Raw genomic sequence first — 17960 nt, forward strand, 5'->3', positions numbered from 1 at the left:
AAAGTTATTGCAATGCGACTTAGCTTATCATCCGCCCACCATAGGCAATTTCTAGTGTGGAACACCCATACAGGCGAGTCCCATTGCAAACGTGGTTCATTGGCTTGACACAAGGCCACCGCAAGTGCCAGAGATGCGCAGATGTTTGCTGAGATGCACTTGTTGGCCTCTTCAACTTAATCATTATCGCCAACTTCAGTGGCTTTACTTTGAGTGCCTTTGAAAGCGAATAATGAACTTCTCTTTATAAACGATGCCTTGACGTCTTCTTCTCTATTGGCCTGGTCACGTGTTGGCACAATTGTTGTTTATCCAAACAATTTGTGCAGCCCGATGGATGCGTTTGCCACTAAGCTTTTTATTAGTTAAGGAAACACCAACATTTACTCCTCATGTCCTCGCGCTGTGCCTATTAGGAAAAAAGAGGAAAACGGCAGTTAAAGTTGTGTGTGCGCAGCCGAAGCACGCTTCCCTATCCCATGGGACTTACGCATGGTTTCCGTTCGTTAGCGAGTATGGGAAGAAGTTAATGGCAGTGTTTGCCTTATGTGCTATAAGCATGCACACCTTCACCTTCAAAGGAATAGTTGGTTACATACACACACACACACTGACAGGATATGACCGCCAAGTGGTAGCTAAGGATGGGCACCTCATCTTCCAGGACCGTAAATGAGTAATCGTAGCCTGTGACTGTGCGCTTGCATGCCACCAAATTTTTGCAATTGTTTCTCCAAAGTCACGTGTCCCCTGGCTTCCAATGACCGTTGAGCCACGTGACTGGGGGGAGAGAATATTTGAAGATGGAATAATTCAACCCACTACCTAAAATGGGGGGTGGTTTGTTTATGGCTCTTCACGAAATTATATTTTAGTTATGTTTTGATTATTGCCTCTGTGGAGAACTTGGTGGTGACTGACTGTGCCACACGTGACCGCCATGCCTCATCGCTTAAGTGTGTGTTAAGCTTATCCTTTGACTTTATGAGAGTGGAAGAGAAGAGAAAGAGAGCGGGTTACTTTAGCTCAATCAAGTTGCATTCATCATGGGATATGCCACCACCATAATGAGGAAAACCACCGATGTCGCCAAAACTTTCAACACTTCCAAATGTCATCAAGGATTCGTTCTGGGAAATCGTTTTTTACGCTTTTCATCCGGTGGCTTTTTTATTCCCCGTTGTTTTTTTCTCAAGGTTTTGGTGACTTCTTTATTTTTGGGCTGTTGCCTGGTGACTGGGGGCGTGTTGGGTCACATGCCTGTATTGTGGCTAATATTTCCTGTCAGCTTCGTACACCAATTTTGACATTTATCACTGTTGTCAGACATGAGTTTCGTATGTTCTCGCTTCGAAACGTGTTTTTAGTTTTGTTGCCTGCAAAAGGGTGGTTACTACGGATGTCCTTTTGTTGCCAATATTCATGGGTAACTCCAAGTCAGCATGAGGTGCACTTGTAAGAGCCATTAGTGGCGAATGATCACAGTTGGTTGTAAGGATGACCTGGTGTTAATAATTCAATATCCCATGTAAAAGTTAATTTTCTGAAATTATGGCTTCATTCGAACGATTATTATTTCAATTCAATTCAATTCATTTTATTCATCCAAAATTTCATAGGTTTACATATAGTGTTGAAGACAAATTTGAGATTTTATCTATAAGATATTGCAACAAATAAATACTATATTTAAATTTATGCTAACTTATTTAATATATTATATATTTATTGTGTTAAGTTAGATTTTGTAGGCAAAAGTGGGGAAAAAACCTTAATTTAATTTACAGAGAAGGGTTCAAGAATTAGCGTGAGAGTAAAGGTGAATATAGATAAATTATTTTGAAAATATAATTTATTATATATCATTTACTCAAAGCTTGGTGATGTCATAGTTTGGAGTAGGAATTACTATAATTCTAAACAATCTCTCATTACTTCGTAAGGAGAGTCTATTATTTTGTTGAAGAAATTGGTACTTTGTCTATCTATGTATTCTTTAAAATGTTCATATCCTGTTTCATTATGTAGATGAAAAGTTGAATATCTCCATGGTTTGTTGTTTATCACTTTCAGGCATTTGTTTTGAATGATTTGCAACTTTTTCGTGTGGCTTTTGGCGGCGTTATGCCATACAGGAGCAGCGTAGGACATAATCGGCCTTATTACACATTTGTATAATAAATTTTTATTTCTGTTATTTAATTTTGAACGTTTGTTGAGTAAAGGCCACAGAGAACGGAAGGTCTTAGTGGCTTTTGCACAGGTAGATTCAATATGTCTCCGAAATAGGAGTTTCTCGTCCAATATGACCCCAAGGTACTTGATTTCTTTGCCAATTCTGATTTCGTTTTGATTAAAGGTAAGAGGCCGCTTCGGGAGTCGTTTGGGTGACTTGTTGAATGGAAAAATAATGGACTGGGTTTTCCCATGATTAATTTTGATTTTCCATTTTTGAAAATAATTGTTACATATTGTCAAACTTTTTTCCATTTTTTTCAAAAGTGCACTGGTAAGTTTGCTTTTACTTATTAGTGCCGTATCGTCTGCATAGTAGGCAACATCGAAGTTTTTCGTAGCTTTGAAATCAGAGGTATAAAGGTTATATAAAATTGGCGATAAAATTGACCCTTGAGGGAGACCAGCAGGGATTGGCTTTAGTGAAGAGGTACAGTTATTAACGGATACTGCGAATGATCTATTGGAGAGAAAATCGGCAATAATTTTACAGAGGTATTTGGGGATATTCTTAGAAATCATTTTAAATACTAGTCCGTTATGCCACACTGTATCGAAGGCCTTCTCGATGTCCAAAAGTACCACTCCTGTCGATCTCTTCTGGCGTTTGTTTGTGATGATTTTATTGTGTATTCTTTTTACCTGGTGAACGGTACTGTGTTGTCTTTTAAAGCCGAATTGCTCTTTAGCCAAGAGGTTGTGTTCTGTGATATAATCGTTGAGTCTGAAGAAAATACATTTTTCATACACTTTGCCTAGATTGCTTAGTAGACTGATAGGTCTATAACTGGAGGGATTTTTTGTTGGTTTATTTGGTTTTGGAATTGCGACAACTTTGGCTCTTTTGAAAGCTTGGGGGAAATAATTAAGCCGGATGCAGCTATTAAAAAGGGTAACAAGTTTTTTTACACCGCTTTCTGGCAGATTTTTCAGGAGCATGTTGGGTATTTCGTCAAAACCGGGAGATTTAGTTAACTTTAGCTTAGATAGTATGAGAAGCATTTCGCTTTCTGTTATGAAATCGACGTTTTCCACAATAGGAGATATAGTTTTTATATTTTCACCAATGTTATTAATCTTATTTTCTGATGGGTGAACATAATTTAATGTTAGATAGTGCGACTGGGAAAAAGTATCAGCTAGAGAGTTCGCTTTTTCAACATCAGAAATTAATTTGTTGTTGCCAACTTCTAAATGGGGCATTTGTTTTTTACTTTTTCCTCTCAAGCTTTTACTCACTCTCCAAAATTTTTTGTCTCCTGGTTTCATGTTTTCCAGAAGATTGGACCATTTGCGATTTCTTTCCTCATTTATTCGATTGTCTATAAATTTATTTAAAAATTTTGAGCATTGGTTGTAAAATAACGCAGTTTGGGTATCAGTAGCGCGTTGTTGTTTTCTTTTATATGAATTGCGTTGTCGTATAAGCAAAAGAATATCTCTTGGAAGATCAGTATTAACGGAAAATCTTCTCCTAGGAGTTGCAGTGTTTCTAGCAGTTAACATCAATTTCTCAAAGTTATCAATTTCTTTGTCTATTGCCGATTTTGATGTATATAAAGGATGTATTGTAATGTTTCTATTAATAATATCTTTATATGCCCTCCAGTTGCAATTTTTATACACAAATTTGCTTGTGTCCACTGTTTTTACATTTTGGCATTGCATGCTACATATAATTGGAAGATGGTCCGAGGGTATTTCATATGGTAATGTTTTAACATGCATTGGGAATGATACGTTGCTCAGGACAATATCTACAATCGATGGCCTGTAGTTGGATTGGTGGGGATATAATGTTGGACTTCTGGAATTGTAAATAAAGAAGTTTCTAGCTAATTGCAAATCATTTAATACGGTTCCTGCCTGATTATTATTGTAACAATTCCAATTTGAATGTTTTGCATTCAAGTCGCCTAGAAGAATAAATTCTTTGTCATTTGGAGTTAAAGCAATTAGATCGCTTTTAAAACTCGGTAAGTATCTAGGCGAGTAAGCAGTGGTTACAATTATCCGTCTCTGGTTTATCGTAACTTCCAGCGATAAGTTCTCTATACCCGAAGTCTTAATGTGGGGAAGCAGAGAGTGCCTTAGAGATCTATGAATTAAGAGAGCAACACCGCCACCTCTCGAGTGATCTCTGTCATTTCTGTATATACAATAGTTGTTAAAATAGGGTTTGTGGTTTGCATTAAAAAATGTTTCGTTCAACGAAGCAACATGTACATTGGTTTTTTCTAGTAAGTTCTCAAATTGTCTGAGGACAGAATTATTTGAAATTCCATTCGAATTCCAATGAAGAAGTTTGAAGTTAATATTGTTATTTGATGTCATAGGCTTGCTTGACCATGGACATTACTACATACATTTGTTGTACCTTAGTTGTACATTTACGCAGGTCTTCGAGAGCAGAGGTAAAAATATTAAAGAGCTCGTCGATAGTAAAAAGATCTCCACAGTTTCTCTTTACTTGTGATGCGTATGAGTGAGAGTCAAAGTTATTGTATTTATAGTCGTTGGTGATATTATTAGCGCTCAGCTGTGGCTCGGGTGTTGGAGCTCGTGTGTTTCTACGTACAGTAGGAGTTCTTCTTCTTTGCTTTGTTGTAACTCTCTCTCGTACTTCGATATAATGGGCACGAAGTGGACAGTTTAGATCATTTGCCGAGTGATCAGTTCTGTCTCTTCCAGCGTTTTTGCAGTTAAAGCACGTGAACACCGCGGGTCTTTTATCATTTTTATTGAATGGACAGTCGTTTGTGTGATGCTGATTAGCACACAACATGCATGCCGCACGTCGATTACAATGTTCCCCTCCGTGACCATACATAAGACAATTCCAACATTGTGTGGGCTTATTGTTGGAGTTGGGTTTTCGTTTTCTCCAAGTTATAATGGTGCTGTTGATAGTTTTAACGTTGTGTAAATAAGACGGAGTAAAGTTTTTGCGAAGAAATTGTACTTTATATACAGCATCGTTAACTGTACTATACTTTGTATTTACCTCAACAACAGATGTAGGCGGGAGGTTGTAACTTATAAGTTCGTCACATATTTCTTGTGTGTTCATTTTGGGCAGCCCATGAAGAAACACGGTGTAAAGTCGATTTTCTTTCGAATTATAGGAATGGAACTCGATTTTATTTTCTTTTAGAGTTTTTAGACAAAACTCGTATTTTTCAAAACTGAGTGGAAATATCTTTGTTCCCACGGACGTGCGTTTATAAGTGCATTCGTTTCCTAGTAAATGCTGAATTTCTCTAAGTGGAATATTGCAGTCTGCAACAATCGGTGGGGGTTTAGGTGGCCTCTCCTCTGCGTTCTCATTGTTTTCTTGACCGGTTTCCATATCATCATGACTGGATAAAATGTCATACCTGTTATTTCGTGACGTTGTAGGTCGAATAGGTCCGGTGTTGCCTCCATATGTAAGTGAAGGTTTGAGATGTTTGAACACGTTTGTTCTGCTCTTGGGGCGAGCCCCAGTTTTACGTGGCCCGCGGGCCATACGTAATTAGGTTGTTATGTTTCTCAGAAACAAGTTAACTCGCGCTAAGGATCTTCAAAAGAAAATGTAAACACGATAGTTGTTTTGATCAAGGATTGTTTATGTACTCTTATTTGCTGCGATGGATTGCGACCGTTCGTAACGAAAGTCAGAGTAGTACTGACGATTATTATTTTTATTATCAAGATGACTACGATTGCGGAAGTAGACCGAAAGATGTGGGAAAATTTTATTTTATCGGACATGTTACAGCTACACTCACAAAATTTCTATCTTCAATGTTCATAATTTCCATAGATTAGTTCAAGATTTCTACTCACTAATCAAGAATTTAATTACAAGTAAATAACTTTAACTTTGTGAAACAGTATTTGCGCCTGAGTTTATAAAAAAAACGGCCATTAATATGGGCTCCATGAAAATTAGCTCCAAACTCCAAATAAAACAGGGTCACAAATATGAGGCGACGTTTCATAATGAATATGAGTCCCATGAAAATGAGACCAACAAAATTCAACTGAAGTATGAAAATCGACCCCAAAATGAAATTAGTGCTCATTTTTACTTTTGATTTAAAAGACCTTATGAAAATGAACCCTAGCTGTTGGGAAAACAATATGAAATTTTGAGGAAAAACATGTTATTCGAATCTCTTGGTAATGCCGTTAGCCCCCGAATCTCTTGGTAATGCCGTTAGCCCACGAATCTCTAGGTAACGTAGGAGAAAGATTTAAACCCCGGTCGAAGGCCGGTCACCCAAGACCAAATCTGATGCAATACAATACTATTCAGATCAACAAAAGCGTGCATTGTTGCCATTATTGTTAAATCCCAGAATGCGAAAATATGCCCTACTTTAAAACGAAGCACAATCCCAAAAAGGAAATTTGGATCTATTTTCATTTGAAATACTGGGGTTTATTTTCATAATGCAAGTGGGCCCTAAATTTTATTTTTTAAATGAAATTTTGTGTTGTTGTTTTCCATGTATTTTTTTGGGGTCCTACTTCATTTAGGTTTTGGTGCTAATTCTTATTTGTCCCATAAACAAAAAAACATGTGATCCAGTCCAACATTTGGCTGGATATTGGTCGCGATCACAAACACCACAAAGTGAAACACCACAAAGTGAACCAAAAAAAAAATGAACCCTTTGTGGCACTAAAGCCAATTTTATTCTATTTTAGTTCATGGAATTATTATTTCAGCAAAAAAATTTGGAAGTTCTTCTTCATATTTTTAATGGGAAATTTAATTTTTTTTGTTTCAAATAGGTAAAAAACAGATTAAGTATTAATAAAATGGTACAAATTATTTAAATTTTGCCAAAAGGAATGCTAAATCCGTTCTAGAAAACTTGCGAGTTTTTGATAATATTTGATGTTAAACATTCCAGACAAGCGTTAGAATGCTTTAAAAATCCAAAAAAATTAAAAAATATTTATTTTTCAAAATATCACGAAAGTTCTTAATTGATTCAAATTGAGTGCAACGACTGTTGAAATTGTGGACATCCGTCTTATGACAAGCCCATGTTAAATTCATCGCTTCTGCGCCAATTTTGCACCACTTCCGGATCCAATAAGGACATTTTCACTACTTTTTTGGCGACGCTTTTTTTGCTGGGATGTTTTGAGAAAGTTTCTTTGACAATAATAATTTTTTGCTTACGTTAGTTAAATGACAAATTAAGCATACGTACTTATTAAACTCGGTTCTCCCACAAACTAGTTAATAATTTCTTAAAATTTGAGATTTTACCAATAATGCGACCGATTTGAACTTCGTTTGACGCTAAAGATATTTTCCAATTTTTTCCTACAAACAAGTTAAAAAATAATTATGCGTAATAAATTTTCTTGAATGTGTTGAAAAATATGTACTTATTTTTATGATATCGGCGTGACATCTACGTTTATAAAACAGTTTAGCTAAAATTTTACATTATCTTAAGTTTTCTAAAATTAACTAAAAATCTTCCTTCCTGGTGGGTTCACTATTTTTATTTAGTGTAGATTGTTGAAAAACACAATGGCAATTGATATTACACCTGACAGGGTTCGGCTTAAATATATACCGATAGACGACTAAACTTGTTAATCGGGACGCGTCTTACAAGGTGGCTTATGTGTAATGCAACAAGGTAAGGGCTATATACATTTTTTATTTATTTTATTGTTCCAAAGTAAATACTGCGCGAAATAACATCAAGTTTTTCGAATTGACACGAATGATGGCCTTCAGACGGCCGCCAAAGCTATCACACGCTGTACGAATATGGCTATGCGGATAAATACCATCTTTGAGATGATCGGCGCTTTAGTATTTTTTAGTGTCAACCATACAAAGGGCCATGGGTTCAATGTAGGGTTGCCAGATGGACTGGAATGGGCTGGAATTCCAGATTTTCTATGTCATGTCCTAGCTAGCTATTCAATAATATTTCCAGCTAAATATACTTTTGAAATAATATTTCTATAGAAGAGACTACACATTTAGTTATTTATCTTTTTCATTCTCAATAAGATGATTTTTGAGTCTTAATTACTTTTAACCAGCACACAATTACACCCAGAGAGAGAGAAAGCGTAGTAGCTCAAAATTGTGGAATTTTTACTTTTCATTAAAGAGAGATACACACTGTAAAATTCTCCCATTTTTTTACTATTCTTTCATTAAAAAATGCCGTTATGTGTCTTTTCTTGTCTTCAGAGTTGATACTTTTTTATTACAGTTTTTTGTCTCTACTGAAGAATAAGAACTATAAGAACTGCATTAAACCTATTTAGCATTTTCCTGTAAATTTGGTTTGCAAGAAAAGATTGAATTAAAAATATGGTCTCATTTTCTTTAATTTAATTAAATTTACTTTATTTTATTTATGTTTATGAAAATACTGAATTATAAATGTTTTATTGTGCTTTTATTATTTATTTAAATATTTTAATAAATAGTTTTATTCCCCATATTTGGCGATTTACGAAATCCAGATTTTTTTTTTTTTTTAATCCAGCCAACTTTTTTCAAAACTTCAGACAATAGGCCATTTGAATCTGGCAACCCTAGTTCAATCTCTATTTCGACCGAACACCCAAAAGTTTTTCAGCGGAGGATTATCTCTTCTCAGTTATGCTAGTGACATTACTGAGTGTTTCTAACCTAAGTTAACCTAGTCCCAACCCGGACTAGAAATCCGGAGATTTTAGTATCCTTGGCGCTGAAGAAATGACATTTTATTTTATTAAGTTAACGTCAATATGTAAAGAAATGCGTCAAGGTGTAAAGAAATGCGAAGAATGGCTATAAATTGAGTACCAAATGTAGAAGGTGAAAGAGTTAATAAAATATTGTAATAACACTAAGCAACATTTAGTGTCTGGCTTCTTATACGCACCATTACCATGGGCACACGGTGGTTCCAAACCCCTTATATTTTGGATATACACACACACACACATATATATATATATATATATATATATATATATATATATATATATATATATATATATATATATATATATATATATATATATATATATATATATATATATATATATACAGAGAATACAGATTGGTTGTGACAATCGAATTTATTGCCAACCTCCTTTTGGCAGTTGTACACCCTCAAAAAAAATCGCTTCTTTAACATATGTTCCAAACATATTTTGCAGGAAGCACATATATTATTGGATACTGCCGAAACATTAATATGTTTGTTTTATGTGAACATATTATATGTTTGGAAGCATATTGAGCCCAAAAATATTATATGCTTGGAAGAATTTTTCGCAAAGACGATTGTGCTCATTCCCTAACATACTCGTAATTTTCACTTCCACGAAATATTTTAGTTCTTGGCACCTTTTTCTGTAATACAAATAATGTTGAAGAAATTATTCACTTTTATAAATTTTACCTTTCGCCTGCACGGAGAATCGAACCGAGAACCATACAGTTTGTAAGCCAACACACTATCCACTGGGATACGTAGCTGTTATAGTCACCAGTAGATAATTATCGTTATAAGTTACATTTATATAGCATAGTTTGCAGCGCCCACGAGCCCATGCAAACATAACATTATTTAACAGAAACATACATTTGTTTGCTACGCGGAGCAGTGGTTAGCATGTCTGCCGTGCATGCAAAGGGTCGTGGGTTCAATCCCTACTCCGACCGAAAATTTTTTTTGTTTTTTTTTTTTTTTAATTTACACATTTATATTTATACTATATTAAATTTTTATAATGAAACTTCGAAATGTGGGTTATTAAAGATTTATAGTCAGTAACAGTGCATGGTATAAACGAAATTGACTGATTTTTGGATACAATATTATTTTTTTATTGCAAAAATAATAATTTTGTAACAAAAACTGTTGGAAGAAATTCAAAACTCTAACAAAAGAAGAACGTGGAGTCGAGTATAAACATACATAAAAAATTTTATAATATAAACATAAATTTATTTAGGCGTGAACACTTTTTTACTAGCATTTAACAACATCGCTCTAAAATGCCTTTTATTTTTCTTTAATAATTCATTTTAAAGAAAATAAACTTTTTAAATTGTTTTAGCTGCAAAACCCGAACTTAATGCCCGCTTTTATATTTGAAGGTGTCCGTCAACTCCTCGTGGACTACTTATTAATAAGGAGGAACTAAACTTTGTTGTTATACATTTTACTTTGTAATTTTTCACTATTTCCTCCTTATTTTATTTTACTGTCCCAACTCTAGAAAGAGTATAGTGCCCTTTTGTTATTTTTATGAAGACCCCTTTTTTCTTTTAACGAAAAATTGTGCCCACAGTGCCAAAATGATAAACAAAACACATGTCCACACATACATAAAATGCTGCTCTCAAGGCGAAAACACAGGCTTTTTTTCAAATGTATATTCTCTTGGTTCCGAATGTCCATTCTCTTTATTCAAATTAAATAATATTTAGACTTAAGCATATCAAATTTTTGGCCTGATCATAAAACAGTTTTCCGAAACAATATACAAGCGGTTTCACAGAAATTGTTCTCTTTTGATTCTTTTGCTGTGTTATGTTGATATCTTTCGTCAACTCTCCCGGTTTCCATCTCTATTTCTTTCACTATACTCTATCTCTGTTGCTCTCTGAAAAAAATATCACAACATATGTATGTTTAGTCGAAATTTGTAAATTTATATATGTTTGCATTCACACATATGATTTTTATGAAACATTCATGCCCCAAACATAATATATTCTAACATATTAACATAGATGTCCCAAACATTTAGTGCTAGTTTAGGAACATTACATGTTTGCACTTAAATATATTGTGTTTCAAAATTGTGCCCGAAACACATTTTGTTTATATCGGAACATATGAAAAACATATTTTTCTAACAGTGTAGCAACTACCAGTTGGCAGTTGTGCCACCCGATTGATTCGGTCGACACAACCAATATTTCATATGGTGTTGGTTGGGTCGATATCGGTTGTTGCTACCTTCATCATTCGATTGTGCTGCCCGACCTTAATAGTGCTCGTTACCAAATTAAAAACAAATTTTGTCACAGTTAATATTATATTTTATTTTATTAAAATATTACACTTAGTTTAAAAATATTTATTTTAGAATATAAATAAATATAAACACATATTATACTATTATATAATATTTTACATCTGTTAAAATCTAAATTAAAATTGTTATTGATAAATTGTACCATATATACCACCCAGCATAGATAGAAGTCATCAACATCTGCGCAGATAATTTTTCTAAAATAAAAAAAAAAAACATAGTATATATACATTGAAGAAAAACTTTAAACTGGATTAAAATGGTGAAATATTAGACCATTATTATGCCACCCCAGCAAAAAATGGAGCACTATTTCAGCAGGATTGTAAGGGAGAGAGGCAGTACCAACTGCTTACAAAACAACTGAATCAGCGCTGATTTTTGTGGGCGATGTCCCGATTTAGAGCAGCTTCTACATAGCGCTGATATAATTGCTCATTTTAATAGAAATATTGGTCAGAAGTGATATAAAACATTGAGTATAGCATTGATGGCGTGAAGGAAAATAGCACTACCTTTCATGCATCTATACTGCATGAATTGGTTGTAATAACGTAAACGAATGATCATAAACTACTTTGATTACTCGTTTACGTTATTGCCACCGATTCATGCAGTGTGGATGCACTGCCTACTTTATTCTATGCCAAAAAGCGCAACTAAACTCTTACTGCTGAAGTATTTTTTGCTGGGACATAAGTAAACTAATCGTAATCTGAAATCTGTGTGATATAAAGGGTGATTCTTTTGAGGTTAGGATTTTCATGCATTAGTATTTGACAGATCACGTGGGATTTCAGACATGGTGTCAAAGAGAAAGATGCTCAGTATGCTTTGACATTTCATTATGAATAGACTTACGATCTGCCACAACGTCGAATTTTCAGTGAATGGGCCCTAGAAAAGTTGGCAGAAAATCCGCTTTTTTATCGACAAATTTTGTTCAGCGATGAGGCTCATTTCTGGTTGAATGGCTCCGTAAATAAGCAAAATTGCCGCATTTGGAGTGAAGAGCAACCAGAAGCCGTTTAAGAACTGCCCATGCATCCCGAAAAATGCACTGTTTGGTGTGGTTTGTACGCTGGTGGAATCATTGGACCGTATTTTTTCAAAGATGCTGTTGGACGCAACGTTACGGTGAATGGCGATCGCTATCGTTCGATGCTAACAAACTTTTTGTTGCCAAAAATGGAAGAACTGAACTTGGATGACATGTGGTTTCAACAAGATGGCGCTACATGCCACACAGCTCGCGATTCTATGGCCATTTTGAGGGAAAACTTCGGAGAACAATTCATCTCAAGAAATGGACCGGTAAGTTGGCCACCAAGATCATGCGATTTGACGCCTTTAGACTATTTTTTGTGGGGCTACGTCAAGTCTAAAGTCTACAGAAATAAGCCAGCAACTATTCCAGCTTTGGAAGACAACATTTCCGAAGAAATTCGGGCTATTCCGGCCGAAATGCTCGAAAAAGTTGCCCAAAATTGGACTTTCCGAATGGACCACCTAAGACGCAGCCGCGGTCAACATTTAAATGAAATTATCTTCAAAAAGTAAATGTCATGGACCAATCTAACGTTTCAAATAAAGAACCGATGAGATTTTGCAAATTTTATGCGTTTTTTTTTTAAAAAAGTTATCAAGTTACATAAATGGGAACCAAAGTTTCCATTCATGATTAGCAGGATCTTCCCAAAGAAATAAATGGTACGAAGAACTAGATCGCTAGAGAATCTATCTCAACATGTCAGAAACGATACTTCGTGTAGCCAGATTTTATTGAGAATAAAAGTATTTATACTCTGACCAAAACTGGTGTATTGCATTAAAATAGACAAATACATAAAAACAAATTAAACCTACCCAATTTGCTTCCACTGTTAACTCCTTGCAAGTTCTTCTATACGTTCATTAGGGCGGATTTTTATTAGGTCCTCATAAAATTAGATACTGAAGTTCACTTTTGAGTTCTTCGCCGGATGCATGAAATTATGTGTATTACATTAAATTAATCCATTTGGCATAATATAAGCAAATTCCCGGGATTATCAGTAATACTTTTTTAAGGAGATCCATAGTAAATGCCAAAAAAATAAGCCCTGGCAGAAAATTCGTCGTTATATTTTTCTATTTATAAACATATGTCTTTTCTCGACTTAAGAAATTTTAATATTGACATTTGAAAATATTCAATTTACATTCGGCTGTAGCAACCGTATGTAAATTATAATTACTAAATTACAGCCATAAAATTCTATTAAGGAAGGTTGTACCAACCAATTTCATGCAAACAATTTCAAAATGGATACATTTGGTTGCTACAACTATTTATCGTAAAACATGAAGGAAAATCTGTTATAACAGTTGTCTAATGGTTGAGTAGATGAAAATATAGTTGAAAATAGAGAGAGTAGGTAGACACAAACGACTTATTGTTCCAAATATGGAATTTAAATTATTACAACCGATTTCCACCCATTCTATTCTCTGTGTGTATATATTTATCCTTTATGTTATTATAATATTCTAAAGTAATTATGATATTACTAAATTAATATAGTATATGTGAATTGCTTTATACATTGAAAAAATATTGTGGAGAGGCCAAAGATTTCATTTCCTTAAAATACGAACGCGAATTTTGGTTATAATAGCATTTGTGAATTTCTCTTATATAAACTGTTTTCCTTGTTCAATAGCCGATAAATTCTTTTTGTCCTTATAGTTAAGTGATTCAACTTAAATATGGGTATCTTTTAATGAAAGAAGGCTAGGGTCAATTCTAAAAAATTCTTAATATTAATGAAATACACGCAGAGAATGAATATGATCACCTCAAACATGTTTCAAGAGCAAAATGTTATTTTTGTATGCTGACCATGTACCATGTTTGTCACTAAAATGTTATTTTCTCGTATAATAACCTGCTGGCCGAAATCAGATACATGTTTTCCGAGGAAATAACATGTTTGCGAAAAACATGTTACATGGTCACCACCCAAAAATAACATTTTGCTCTTAAAACATGTTTGAGGTGATCATATTCCTTCTCTGGGTGTAGTCTTTAAATTTGTGGAGTTTTTGTATCTTAACCACAAACCAAAATAGCATTCAAAAATAGAAGAGGTTTTTCAACATTTTATTTTAAAAACGTATACATAGCATAATTTCTACTTAAAGTCGTGTCTGAATTTGGAAATTTAAGTTGTCGTTAGCACGTTTTTAAAGCACTGTGATAGCTCATGAAGAAAAAGCTGAAAAAACGAATAAATTCAAATCTGACTCGGAATCAATACCAAAATCATTAGTGTACAAAATCTTTGGAACCGAACATAGAAATAATTAAGGAAATACAGTTTTGAATGTGGTATTATTTTTTTTAACATCAAAAAAATGCAATGAAAAAATTCGTAGTGATAGGATCAAAACAAATCTGCTATATATTAATGGAATGTATTTACATTTACGAAAATTGGACAACAATAGGTTTGTATGGGAATAAAAGTTATTCAATATAAACTTGCAAGACAGTTAGAATAGGTTTTATTCTCTTGGGTAAAATTAGGAGAAGTGTACACGTTCACGAATTTATCATTAATTCAGTTAAAACGAAATATATTAATATTTTCTAATGCAGTTCTATGTGACATTATGCAATATATCGCACATTGGACTTGTTGATGATTAACCAGCTGACAATTGCAAGTTTACTGGGAAAAACGTTTTTACTAGGAAATATAAACGAAGGACTTCCAGTAAAAATTTGTGATAGTAATCAAAATGTATCGAGTAGGCAAACAGAGCTAATATGACTTAAATTTTCTTACAGTCTCACAGAAATTGAATTAAAATGAATACAATTAAAATAATATGCATTTTAAGTGAAATAAAGCCTTTAAGTTTGTTAAATTTCAATCAAAAATGTGACTTTTGATACAAAAAATTTTAGCTTTTTTTCTAGCCATTTTATAAAATTTTTTTGCTTTTTTTGGCTAGTTTTTTGGACAAATCTAGCGGTTTTTTGTGAAACAATTCTGGCAACGCTGGTCGTATGTTCAATTACATCTATTTCTAATTTTAACGCCGTACATCGAAACGTCGCAATTGTGTTCCGGCTTTTAATTTGTCAACAGATTTAACCCAGTAAACAATTAGTGGCGAATTCCTACTAAATAAATAAAATTCTATCAATCTAGGATTTTTTTTTTGAAATAGAGTACATAAAGAGCACTGTTGGAAATAATACGGCTCCAAAAAAAGAGGGTGAACAAAAAGATACGAACACAAAAATAGAACATGTTCTCTTTAAAAGAGATGTAATGGACAGCCTAGACTTCGCACAAACCATTCCATATAGCGTTAGTTTTAATTATTGGGCACTAGAAGCAATTAGTGGTAAGTATATATATTATTTGTAAATATGTCTTTAAATAAACTGACAATTCTTCCGTATTTGTATATGTTATATTTTTCAGAGTTTACATTCCGAGTAGCCAAAGAGAGGAACTGGGAGACTCATGTAAAAAAAATGTGTAAAGAGAGCAATGCCTTGGACAATTTAAACGCCAGAACCCGTAGTGGCTATGTATGTATACTTTGTTCCTAGACGTAGATATAACGTAAATAGGTTTGAGCCAATTTGCTGCATTAAACACACTTTTTATACCCTCCACCATGGGATGGTGGGGGTATATTAACTTTGTCATTCCGTTTGTAACACATTGAGATATTGCTCTAAGACCCCATAAAGTATATATATTCTAGGTCGTGGTGAAATTCCGAGTCGTTCTGAGCATGTCCGTCCGTCCGTCTGTTGAAATCACGCTAACTTCCGAACGAAACAAGCTATCGACTTGAAACATGGCACAAGTAGTTTTTATTGATGTAGGTCGGATGGTATTGCAAATGGGCCATATCGGTCCACTTTTACGTATAGCCCCCATATAAACGGACCCCCAAATTTGGCTTTCAGACCCTCTAAGAGAAGCAAATTTCATCCGATCCGGCTGAAATTTTGTACATGGTGTTAGTATATAGTCTCTAACAACCATGCAAAAATTTGTCCACATCGGTTCATAATTATATATAGCCCCCATATAAACCGATCCCCAGATTTGGCTTGCGGAGCCTCTAAGAGAAACAAATTTCATCCGATCCGGCTGAAATTTGGTACATGGTGTTGGTATATGGTCTCTAACAACCATGCAAAAATTGGTCCACATCGGTCCATAATTATATATAGCCCCCATATAAACCGATCCCACCATTTGGCTTTTGGAGCTTCTAAGATAAACAAATTTCATCCGATCCGGCTGAAATTTGGTACATGGTGTTGGTATATGGTCTCTAACAACCATGCAAAAATTTGTCCACATCGGTCCATAATTATATATAGCCCCCATATAAACCGATCCCCAGATTTGGCTTGCGGAGCCTCTAAGAGAAACAAATTTCATCCGATCCGGCTGAAATTTGGTACATGGTGTTGGTATATGGTCTCTAACAACCATGCAAAAATTGGTCCACATCGGTCCATAATTATATATAGCCCCCATATAAACCGATCCCACCATTTGGCTTTTGGAGCTTCTAAGATAAACAAATTTCATCCGATCCAGCTGAAATTTGGTACATGGTGTTGGTATATGGTCTCTAACAACCATGCGAAAATTGGTCCACACCGGTCCATAATTATATATAGCCCCCATATAAACCGATCCCCAGATTTGACCTCCGGAGCCTCGTGGAAGAACAAGATTCAACCTATTCGGTTGAAATTTGGTATGTGGTGTTAATATATGGCCTCAAACACCCATGCAAAAATTGGTCGAAATCGGTCCATAATTATATATAGCCCCCATATAAACCGATCCTCAGATTTGACCTCCAGGGTCCCTTGGAAGAGCAAAATTCATCCGATTCGGTTGAAATTTGGTACGTGAATTTAGTACATGATATTTAACAATCATGCCAAAAGTGGTCCGTATCAGTCCATAATCCTATATAGCCCCCATATAAACCGAACCCGAGATTTGGTTTTGGAGCCACTTGGAGGAGCAAATTTCATCCGAGTCAGTTGAAATTTGGTACATTCTGCTAGTATATGGCAGTTAACAACCATGCCTAACTAGGGCCATATCGGTCTATAGTTATATATATCCCTCAGATAAATAGATCCTCAATCACACAAAAACTGGTCTATATCAAGTTCATAATTGTATATAGCCCACATATAAGCGGCCCCATATTTCAATTCTGCCTCTCTACGTACCGTGCAAATGTCCATATCGATTCGTAATTATTTGTAGACTTACCTATACATACCTTTCTTGTCTAATATATACCACGTATGGACTAACTCACAATTTAGAAAACGATGTTAAGAAGTTTTAAGATACCACAACCCAATTAATTCGATTGTGGATGACAGTTTTTCGTAGAAGTTTCTACGCAATCCATGGTGGAGGGTACATAAGATTCGGCCTGGCCGAACTTACGGCCGTATATACTTGTTTCATTATAAAACCTAAAATAAATCTTTTTTTATTAATTACTGTAATTTCAGTAATATTGCAAATTTGTAGATAAAATTATATATAATTAGATATTAGATGTGGGCCAAATTTGAGATCTGGTCAGAACTAACT

This window comes from Haematobia irritans, chromosome 2 (genome assembly GCF_050003625.1).
Source record: "Haematobia irritans isolate KBUSLIRL chromosome 2, ASM5000362v1, whole genome shotgun sequence".
Lineage (NCBI taxonomy): Eukaryota > Metazoa > Arthropoda > Insecta > Diptera > Muscidae > Haematobia > Haematobia irritans.